Here is an 11406-nt window from a genome sequence, read left to right as displayed (position 1 = left end):
TTTTTTCAAAACTGGGGATTGAAGTCAAGCCCTTGCGCTTGCCAGGCAAGCACATATTCTACTGAGCCATCTCTCCAGCTATAGTGGGATGGAACTTGGGCCTTCACACTGAGCTGCATCTCCAGGTTTCACTAAGTTGCTCCGGCCAGGCTCACATGTGCTATCCTGCCTCAGCCTCCCAGAATGCTGGAATTATGGGAAATATGCACCAGCACACCCAGTGTGAGAGGACTTTCTAGGTCAGGTGGAGGAACTGGTGCCATTTTCAGGCTCTGAAAATCCAGGGACCCAGGGTAGGGGCAGGGAGCTTTATATTAGGCTTCCTATAAGAGATCTGAGAACAGTGATGAGTGGGGAAGCAGCCCTGAGGAGTTCTTGTTGGAAGGCTTTAATGTCTCAAAGGAGACTCATCCTTGTTTCTCTCGTTTATTCATTTTTGCATTAAGTCAACAAACATTTACTGGTGCTCTGTATGTACTAGGCACTGGCCCAGGTTTTAAAGGCACATTACTGGACAAGATAGTCCTTCGCTACACGGGTCTTATTTTCTAGGGGAGAAATGGACCATAACCAACTCGTTAATGTCATGTCAGACCAATGCTAGGAAGAAAAAGCCACTGGAGAGGTTTGAAGGCGACAGGGGCTGCTGTGCTCTCTAGGGTGATCAGCACCCGCCTGGAGGAGGTGACTTCTGAGCACAGACCTGAATGAGGACAGGACACTGCCTTGTGCTGTCAGGAAGAAGATTCCAGCCAAAGGTAACAGCGAGTGCACAGGCCCTGAGGCAGGAGCACAGCCAGAGCAGGATACTTGCTGGAGGAGGGGGAGGAGCAGCGCAGAAGCTGCGGCATGGCCCCGGGAGGAGTGGGCAACTCAGAGTGGCCCAAGGGGCAGGGGCAGGAAGATTTATAAGTTGGGGTCTGGTCTGGTAGCCAGAGGTGGTCACCAGAGAGAGGGAGAGGGAGAGGGAGAGAGAGAGAAGGAGAGGGAGAGGGAGAGAGAGAGAGGGAGAGGGAGAGAGAGAGAGAGAGAGACAGAGACAGACAGACAGACAGACAGAGAGACAGACACACAAAGAGACAGACAGAGAGAACATCTCCTGGTGGGATTGACGTCCCTTGCTTAAGAGGTCTCAAGCAGGAGGCAGATTCCAAAGTTTTCAAATCAATAAAGACTCTGGGACTTGGAAATAGGAGAAAAACTGCGATTTTTCTGGGAAAATCCTGACCACCTGGTTTTTTTTCATCTAAAAAAAAAAGATCTCATTAGAAGTTTTTGCAAGGCCGATGCCTTGTACAGTACCTGGCATTCACTGAGCATGTACTGTATGCTAGGCTTGCCTGTGGGCTCATGCAGCAATAGCACAAATAATCTGCACAGCGAGGTCTGTGCCATTGCTCTGCCAGGTCACAGATGAGAAATGGCGGTTCTGAGGCAGGAAGACCCAGGGCTGCGTGGCAAGGAAGTGTGGAGTTGAGTCGGAATGAGGAATCAGAATTTGCCATCAGGTGGCTTTACAGGCAGCTGCTGTTCTCCGCTGGGCTGCAGTGGGGTCAGACACGACCTCAGCCCACACCCACTCAGAGATTCTGTCCAGACAAGTTCTCGCGCTGCCCCAGCTTCTAGAACAGTATGGTGCTGGTGCATGGGATGGGTCCCTTAGTAAAGTAGTGGATGCAATGCAAAGACTTTTTTCTGCCAGTGTTGGTCATAGTGCTGGCTGAGGCCACAGGTGCTGGGTGAGCACTGTAGGGTGCCCTAGGGCAGTTGGTCAGGTTCTCCTGAGTTCTGCAGCCCAACTTGTTCATGCCCAGGGGTGTTTCCCCCCTCCAGCTGTCACCTTGTCCCCCATTTCTCTTTGATGTCAGCCCTATTCCCGCATGCTTTCCCTCCCAGCCCAAGCTGAATACCACTGCAGTTTAGCCAAGGGAGGGGCGTAGTGGTCTGGAGGAGGTTGGTGTCTTAGTCTGTTTTCTGTCGCTATAACAAAGTACCACAGACTGGGTAATTTATAAAGAATGGAGGTGCTTGTTTAGCTCATGGTTCTGGAGGCGGGGACATCCAAGCTGGTGCCTGGTTTAGGCCATCTTGTCTTGATGCAGGGACCAAGCTGCGGTGTAACAGACAAAACAAGCGGGCCAGAGAGCTGGCTGCCTACGTAACAGCTACTACTATGATGCCCACTAGGCCTTTCATCCATGAGTAGGTTAATCCATTTATAAGAGCAGAGTCCCAAGGCTCAGTCACTCCTCAAAGGTACCCACCTTTCAAATACCATTAACCTACGACTTTGGGATTAAATGTCCAGCCTTTGGAGACACATTCAGATCCCAGCAGGTGTGTTTCATTTGGCTCCATAGTGATCACATGGAAGATCTGGATGGCAGGAGACTTCTCAGAACTGGAGCTGTCCCCAGGTTGAAACCAGGCCACAGGAAGCCTGCTGAGGGGTGGGTTTTGGCCACAGTGGAGAAGGCTACAGAACAGCAGGAGGGGAGGACCACAGGGGCTGTGGGTGCATCCCTCATCTCTCCTTTCAAAAACATCTTTTTAAGTAGCTCTTGCACAGGTTAAGTATTATTTCAAAATAATTTTTAGTGGTAATCCTTAGACATATCAAAAATATATTAAATATTAATTCAAACTACCCTTAAGGCACATAGTCAAAATTCCTCTTTTTCCTATCCTCTGCTCACCAATTCTCATTATTGAACCCAAGTCTCTTTTTTCACCTGTCACAAAGGGCTTGAGGATAAGTCTTGTAACAAGAAGGATTTATTCCCTAACCCCAAGACAGATGTCAGTGGGGCAGCATGCTGGAATCCCACCTTCCGAACCAAGGTTCAAGCTCCTGTCATTTTTTTTTTTTTTTTTTAATTTTGTGTGTGTGTGTGTGTGTGTGTGGCCAGCTCAGCCCACCAGGGGGCGGGGCTGGCTGGCATGTGGTGCTGGGGGATTGAACCGCGGGGCCTTGTGCTTTAGCTAAGCTTGTTCTAAGTAGGTGCTTTAGACCACTGAGACATCTCACCAGCCCCCACTCCTGTCATTTTTGAAACCACTCATTTTCAAAAATCACTCACTCATTTTCAAAAATTATCATTTTTTAAATGATTGCTGAAACCAGGTGCCTGGCAATCTGTTGATTCGCATATTTGACGTGGGGGAGGAGAAGTTAGGGAAGTTTAGGGCCAATCAGCTTTGTGCTGCTGGTTTAAATGACAGCAAGAGCTGCTTACTCAAGGAACCATAGATTTTTCTAGTGCAAGATAGTACTGTGGTTGAGTACAATGTGGAAGTTATGGGGCCAGGTTTTCTTTGAACCCTAACCCTGGCTACAGCCTCAGAGGCGATTTCTTAAGAATGCATATTCTATTTTTAGTTATACCTATGTATGTGTGTGTGTGCCTTCCTCTTGTTAACAGAAATAGTAGGAAATAATATTCAAGGATGCTCCTTGTTTGAAAAACCTAGTCATTGTTGCAATCATTCTGCAAGACGCGTAGATAGAGCTTGTTGAGTTAGTGGCGATTTCTCTCTGATGCACCGCATTTGTCAGGATGGTCCACTGTGGGTTTGCAGCTTGCTCTTCCTGTTGTTGCTTCTTTGCTAGGGTAGCCAAAGGGGCCTCGAGCCTGCGTACACCTCATCCTTCCCTTCTGTGACTCTTCAGCAGAAGAATCTCATAAATGTGACTTAAAAGTTCTGGTGCTTTAGACTGCGATTATACGGCTAGATTATATGACATTCCTAAGACATGGTGTAACCCTGAGTACTCATTACCCCAAAGCTCCACCAACTTGGTGGTTTTTTGTTCATGCTAATTTGACAGAATATATATATATATATATATATATATATATAGTCTTAATTAAAACACTATAGTCTTACTAGGTGTAGCCTTCTGTTGATTGGTGTTGAGTCTTCCATATGTTCTGCACGCCTGGTCTTTTTCTGTACTGTGCTATCCTTTGTGTGTTGGTCAGCTTCCTATTGCTGTAGTGGAATACTGGAGATAAGTAACTTTTAAAGAGCAAGGGTTTATTTTGGTGCACAGTTTTGGGATTTCAGTCAGTTGGCCTTGTTGTTCAGGGCCTGTGGGGAAGTGGGAGTACGTGGAGTGGTGGAGGGGGAAATAGAGGGGGTGGGAGGGGGAAAGAAGGGAAGGAGAGGGACAGAGACAGAGACAGAGAGATGGAGGAAGAGAGGGAGAGAGGAAGGACTGGGGTCCCTTTGAAGGCATGACCATGGTGACTCCGAATTTCTGGTAGACCCAATCTCTTAAGCCACCTCCCTGTTACCGCCATGGACTGGGAACTAAGTCTTTAACATGTAGGTCATCCCAGATCCAAACTGTGGCACTTGGTCTATGTTTTAAAGAGCATTTTGCTCTTTCTTGTTCATTACTGAATTATAAGGGCACTTACTATTTCCTCCTGCATCTCTAGTCCCAGCGACAGATGCTTGTGTCTGCCAGCACCCCGCCCTCATGAGCAGCAGCCTCTCTGATATATTTATGACATGTTTATCCTTAGAATGGGGTGTAGTTTAGAAAAGTAGGTGATGTTGATTTATGCATGCATGTATTTCAAACGTACATAAATTGTATTCTGCTATAAATCAAGACCTTTTTCCTTTTAGAGCCAGTGTTATTTTTTAAAGAATCTATCCAATGGATGGGTAATACTTGGCTTATTACTTCTGATTGCCATAGTGTCCTGGAGCTAGAGCTATGGCGTATTGTGATGATTGGATCTTATTGGATTGATCTAGATAAGGTTGTATGGAGCAGGGGCATTATGGGAGAACCTTCGAAGGGTAGAGAGAGAGGACAGGGTGGATGGAAGGGAACCAAGAGGATAGGACAGGGGTGTGTACCAGAGTACCAGAACATTCCAGGAAGGTCCTATAGACCGCTGGGACCATGGGGGCAGGGGTGATCATAAAAGACAAGGTGGGAGACAGCTCACATTGTAGGATTGCACTTGCCCTAAAAGGACAAAGGGAAGGCAGTGGGGAAAGGGTGCTGGGAGTGGAGCGTGTCCACTTGGTAAAGATGTTTCAGGAGATGAGTAGGGGTAGAGAATTAGGTGGCCTGAGGATATGAATTCTTGAGAGAGATATAGTTCCTGCACAGCTGCAGATGTGGACACAGGAGGTGGGGGCTGGGAGGGTAAATGGGACCTGTGTGGGGGTAGGGCAGCAGAGCCTGTAGGAGACCAACAGAACCAGCCCCTGTAGCCATTCTGGTGGCAGTACTGCTCACCAGGGCAACTGGCAGGTCTGAGGCTGCCACCTGGACCATGGGATCTTTGACCCAAAGATTGAAGCGATGAGATTGGGCCATGCATTGCAAGGGTTCTGCTGAAGGCAGTTAGTACTGGTTGAGACAGAGACCGAGCTGCTGTCACAATAGGTATGTGCTGACTTGCTCGGGTTTGCCAAAGTGGAACTGTCCATTGGCCAGGACACAGTTGCACAGGTTATTTCTTCTTGTGATAGCCTTGAACCCCTGGGTCGTTATAGGTCAACTTATCCTAGAGGTTGTTGAACCTTATCCAAGATCCTAGTGTGTAGCTGGCACTAGGATCTTGAGCAAAACGCCATGGTCTTGTGAGTTTGTCCCCTAGGAGAGGGCTGAAGGACTTCCAGTGCCCAGGCTTTTGTGGCTTGGAAGAAACTGAAAGATGGGGGCAGAAAAAAGAGGAGAGAGGAGGAAAAGCTAACCCCGCCCAGCCTCCTCAGACCATAGGCCATGCTAACCCTGCAATATGCTTTTGGGCTAAGCATTTTTAAATGGCAACATATCTATGTGCAGAGTGGAGGAGAATTTGTTAAGATAGCAAAGGATTCAGACACAACTGAAAGCAGAGATTTCAAGATTTGTTTCCTGTTTAATCACCATCAGGAATTTGTAGGCTCAAGTGAAGGATTAGTGATTCTATTAAAAGTGGACTTCAGGTCCCTGAGAGGTAAAGCAGGTAGCTGTATCCCTCACACACATCATAGGTGTATGACCTCCAAAGCTAGGGATTTCTAAGTTGACTAAGGGCCAGTGAGATTAGAGGACTGAGACTTTTTTTTTGGTACAGTTTCTCATTTCATGCATTTCATTTTGTGCTTCTCTGGTTTCATCCAGATCTGCTGATAGATCTATTACAACATGCTGCACTACAAAGGGTAATGGTTTACTGTGCCCAGGGATTCACTTTAGTGTCCCAGTCTTCTGTCCTGTCATGGTGATCCATGCCTGGGTCAAGGCCTATCACTAACTGGAGTGTTCCTGTCGGCAGGCAGGACTCTGGGCTGCAGAGAGAGTTGTAAGTCTTTGGGGAGGTCACTGGGAGGTGAGCTCATGGGAGTATGAGAGCAAAATCACCCTGGAAGAACCAGAAGGGCCAGAGAGAGAAGTGGACAGATCGGCTGAGCCGGCCAAGGACACCAGTGCAGTTCTGAACTCTGCTTTTCCTGGCCGCTGGGCTTGAGAGAGTGTGCTGTCTGCATGGAGTCTGCCGCTCTGGAATTTAGGCAGAGGCTGGGAGTGGGTTGTGTCCAGCAAAGCCCAAGGAGCATCCCAGCCTTCCTGGAGGCTCTGGGTGGGTATGGAGGCTGTGTAGGCCTGCTGAGCCAAGAAAGAATGGCCTTAGGAACCTGGGGGCAGAGGGAGGGCAATCTTAGTTGCCTAGGCAGGAGCTTCATGGTGGAGGCCTGGGTGCTGTTCCTGCCAAGAGCTGCCAAATGAGGGTGTCCATTTGTCCTGGGCATGCACAGGTAGAGTACGAATTCACCCTGTTGGTACAGAGGACTCTGGGAAGCTCTGGGCTTCGTTATGATGCTCAGCGTGAAGGGTGGCTACCACCAGGGAAATAGGTCACCTTTCGGGTGGCCCAGGAAATACCCCGCTCTGAGTCATGCCTTCCTCCTTTACCTGGTCAAAGTTCACCGGGCCTTCCTTCCCTGCTTGTCGTGCAGCCTGGGTTCCTCCCCAGTGGTTGATGGCTGATCTCCCGAGAAGTTCATGCTGGAAATGTCGACCCTTGCTGCTTGTTTAGTTTCCATGACAACTGACACCAGACTCTTTCTCAGCTCATATTATTTATTTAATATTGTTCTTAAATCCATGCACTTAGAAAACAGCATGAAGTAGGTACAGTATCATTTCCTTTATCATGTTCCTAGGCATAATATTCCAGGTTTCCCATAGCAGCTATATTTTTTTCTAATGCCTATTCAGATAAATACTTCATCATTAAAATGTCCATTATGTGGACACGTAGAGAAACACAGTCTTAAATTTGGGGCTCAGGAGGTTCTCTCGGGGCAGGTGCTTTCCCCCAACCCCTTTTCTTCCATCCTCTTAGATTTTCTCAAACCTCTTTTTCTGCCAATTACATTGGCAAAAGCTATTAGTAAAGGCAGAAATAGGCTGCTATGGGTAGAAAAATATAGGTTTTGTAGGAAAGATGGATGGATGGGCTTTGAGGGGAGTACAGTAGGTAGGAGTGGTCTTACAGCTACCCCCAAACTAGAAAACCTTCCTGGAAAAAGCTTGGGGTGGATGTTGTTTCTCTTCTCCCTTCTGGAGGAGGAATTTGTTGCTGACAGGGTTCCTGTCGGCAGTCAGGACTCTGGGCTGCAGAGAGAGTTGTGGGTTTTTAGGGAGGTCACTGGGAGGTGAGTTCATGGCAGTATGGGAGTAAAATCACCCTGGAAGAACCAGAAGGGTGGCGGGGGAAATAGCTCAGTTGAATAAGTGCTTGCCTGGCAAGCGCTAGGTCCTGAGTACAATCCCTGGCTCTGCAGAAAAAAAAAAAAAAAAAAAGAACCAGAAGGGCCAGAGAGAAAAGTGGACAGATCTGCTGAGCCAGCCAAGGATACCAGTGCTTCCTGGAAGTTGCTGGTTTATACACCTGTGGAGGGCCAAGAAGGGATCTTTCCATGTCTACTGAGTCTCAAGTATCCTCACCTTAAACTAATTTTTATACCAACTTTGGGCTTCCCAGTGGATCCCTGTTCCTCTATCAGAGGTCACACTGGCAGCCTTGTAAGAGAGGCAAACAGTTCACTGGTCAAGAAAAGCTGGGGCTGGAGAGATACCTCAGTGGCATAAGCGCCTGCTTAGCAAGCCCCGGGACACCAGGTACACCGTGCTGGCCCTGGAACCAGGTGTAGTGGCTCATGCCTGTAATCCCAGCACTAGGCAGGCTGAGACAGGAGGATCACAACAAGTCCAAACTGCATAGTGAGACCCTGGATCAAACAAACAAACAAAAAAAGAAAGATCAATTGATCGATCGATCAACATGGCTGAGACTGTAGCCCTGCAGCAGGGGGTGTGGTTAGCGTGTGTCAGGCTCTGGGTTCCATCCCCAGGACCACAAAAACCAACAGCAACAAGGATAGCAACGACAAACCCTGGTGCAGACGCTCTCAGGTCCTTGCTGGTCGTCCCTTCCAGCCTCCACTAGCCATGGTGGTGAGGAGGCCAGAGGTTGTGAAGGTGTCTCTGAGCACCTAAGATAAGCAGAAAGAATACATATTTATTTTTAAAAATTAGATCCAAGGGCCAGCCTGATAGCCCAGCGGACTAAAGCACCTGCTTAGGCAGAGCACAGCGGCCAGGATTCGATCGCCGGCATGCTGTGCCAGCCCCACTCTGGGGCACGCTGAGAAGGTGACTGAGACGGCATGGTGGCGTGTGCCTCTAGTCCCAGCGCTTGGGAAGCTGAAAACAGGAGAATCACTACGAGTCTGATCTACATAGTGAGATGCTGAACACCCTGTAGATCCTGCCCTAGATACAGGAAAAAAAATTAGATCCAAAATAAGCACAAATAAATTAAAATCATGTATACCATTGCTGTGCATAGCTATTGGTTAATGTTTTAATATTTTATTATGAAAATGTACAAACAAGATTTTAACAGTCAGGATCATACTCAATATATAGATACTTTTCTTAATTGTATGCTATAAGCATCTTTCTATGTCTTTACTTTTTAAAAAGATCCCTAAAGATATGTAGTCACTCTACACAGCTACAATGGCATCTGTTTAGCCGCTTCCCCCATATGGACTTTGCAAGTGATACATGGCTGACCTCTGGTGCCACAGAGGCTGACACGGGCAGTGCCCCTGAAAGGGACAGACCCAGGAAAGTGGCCTCAGGGAAAAAAGTATTCATCCTAAAACCCCCCAGCTTTGGGGGAGAGGGAGGGCTCAGGGCAAAAGGCCTGGGTACTGTATCCTGGGCACTCTGCCCTGGGGCATCTGTCCCCAGACGCAGGCACTGTCATTTGGCTGGAGCAGGCAGGTTAGAGATGGTTCGCCACTGTGAGATTGGGCAACTGTGTGCAGCCAGAGACACGTGTTTCACTTTTGCAATCACTTCCTTCCCTTCCCCAGGAAACCGAGCAGAGCACCGATGCACGTAGACATGGGAGGGTGATGGCGATGTTTCTCCTGGGTTGTTTCCCCACCTCTGGGAGACTTCTGCCTCCTAAGATGCAGACATTGGTGGGGAGGGGCCTCTGGCTCTGCATGGGCTCAATCATAGGAAGCCCTCACCCTCTAGTTCTCTAATTCCTGGGAGCTCATTACACTGGCTGGAAGAATGGTAAACATTCATCCGGGCAGAGGAGTATGTGGAGAGGCAGGTATCCTCCTGTCTGCCCTCTGGTTCAGGCTTGAAGCCATCGGAGCTAGCAGGGCACAGGCTCTGTGCTGAAGATGAGCACAAGCCTGCCTCACGCCCGGGCTTCCTAAAGAAAGAGAACTTTTACTGAGGGTTGTGGAGACGCATTGAGCCATCTCAGGCCTCTGTTTGCATACTGCCAGGGAGCTGGTGGCCTCCGAAGTTCTGTCCTTTCCAGCATTGTGACAAGTTTTGCATTGGGAGAAACGGTTTCAGGCTTATGGTAGCAGATTGCAGCTGGGTTGGAAGGACAGCCTGCCCTGGGCCTCCATTGTTATACCCGCAGTGTGAAGATGAAAATCAGTCACAGTGTACTTGTTGGGGTTGGTGCCCTTGGGTTCAGATCCCTTCTTTACCACAGCCCGTGTGGGCCTGAGTGATTGCCCTGACCCTGTCTGTTCTATTGCATAAGACAGTAGAACCACTGCGCCTCCTGGACCCCGAGGGTTTGGAGCTCCTGCTTACAGAGGGCCTGGTTCACATCAGCACAAGGGTCCTCAGGAAAGGGTGACGTGAATGAGGAGCCCGCATCCCTTCCTTTGCCACCTCCCTCCTCTCTTCCCTCTGTCTGCTAGCAGGAGGCTGTGTGCTGCAATCCCCAGTGCTCCTGTCCTGAAAGCCGGGCCCTGTGCTCTTTGCGTGCTCCATGCGTGAGAAGCCACCTTGCTATCGCCTGGGCCTAGCAGCTTCTCTATAGGCAGACAGGAAGCAGCTCTCTGAGGGCTCTATGCTGCTTCTGCGGTGTCTTCAGGTTGGGAGACTGTGTCCCCCGGACCGTGGGGAGGGGAAGACAAGAGGGTACTCTTTCAAAGCTCACTGCTGTGGGGTTCTGGGGCAGGAGCCACAACACCCCTGTGCTGGAGCTGCTCCTCCCCCCAGCAATGTGCCTTCTGCCCCGGGTTTGCTCATGAGATGAAAGGTGTAGAAGACAGCACTGACCTGAGGATCCAGGGGTTGGGGAGGCTGGTCTTGAGTTCTGGTTTAAGCAAGAACCACACCTCACAACCTTGTTTATCCATAAGCCCTGCTTGGCCACTATCAATGATTGATCACTTTCTCTTCTGTTCCTCAGCTTGCCAGTAGCTTTCAACAAAGCCACCCACTTCCTCCTTCTAAAGCAAGCACCTCTCTTGTCTTGGGTGACAACACCCTAGTGTTGCTTTCTCACCTTCCTGACAGTCCCTTGTTTGGGGTCCCTCTTTGGGAATTACACCCCTCCCATCCTGGTGGGCTCCACCACCCCAGGCTCTGATCACCTCTTTTTCACAGTGCTCAGAAGCGCCAGTGGCTTTTTCAGTTGCCTACCTGAGTAGCTCACGCATAGCTCAGTATTTAAAAAATAAAAAATCAGGCCTTGACTTTGGTCTTCTCCCTTAAGTGGTGTCTCCAATCCTTTCCTGTTTCTGTGAAAGAACACTATTGTTACTACCCATTCTGTTGCTTAAGCCAGAAGTGTGGAATTTTCCTTTGACTTCTGTGTCACCTTTATACCTCCCATCTGCTGATGTGTCAAGTGTTCCCAGTTGTTCCTGATATAAGTCCCAAGTCCCAGGAAGCACCCTCCATCAACTGGCCTTCCGAGGTCCTGCTGGGCCTGCCTAGCCCTTATCCTTCATGACACAGATCAAGGGTCTTAACTACATAAATATACTGTGAACTGCTATTTGCTCAATTAAAAGACAACTTGGTTTACTGTGGGAGCCCACCGCGATCAG

At 48.9% G+C, this 11406-nt stretch overlaps 1 protein-coding gene across 6 annotated transcripts in view; it reads left to right on the top strand.

The window, feature by feature from the left end:
- Window positions 1-11406, top strand: part of Psd4 (pleckstrin and Sec7 domain containing 4) — a 43991-nt gene that overhangs the window by 3396 nt on the left and 29189 nt on the right. Inside the window, exons 2-3 of one of the 6 annotated variants that reach the window (XM_023717398.1) lie at window positions 553-758; window positions 2103-2256. The exons of 1 other annotated variant lie outside the window; for it this stretch is intronic. The gene's annotated coding sequence lies outside the window, so the exon portion shown is untranslated. Of the gene's footprint in view, window positions 1-78; window positions 126-552; window positions 759-2102; window positions 2257-11406 lie in introns of those variants that run through there. 4 more of the 6 variants (XM_023717396.1, XM_023717395.1, XM_023717397.1 and 1 more) reach the window with 4 other exon arrangements.

This window comes from Octodon degus, unplaced genomic scaffold, assembly GCF_000260255.1.
Source record: "Octodon degus isolate 3935 unplaced genomic scaffold, OctDeg1.0 scaffold00052, whole genome shotgun sequence".
Taxonomy (NCBI): Eukaryota; Metazoa; Chordata; class Mammalia; order Rodentia; family Octodontidae; genus Octodon; species Octodon degus.
This window is presented reverse-complemented; position numbering and strand designations above follow the sequence as displayed.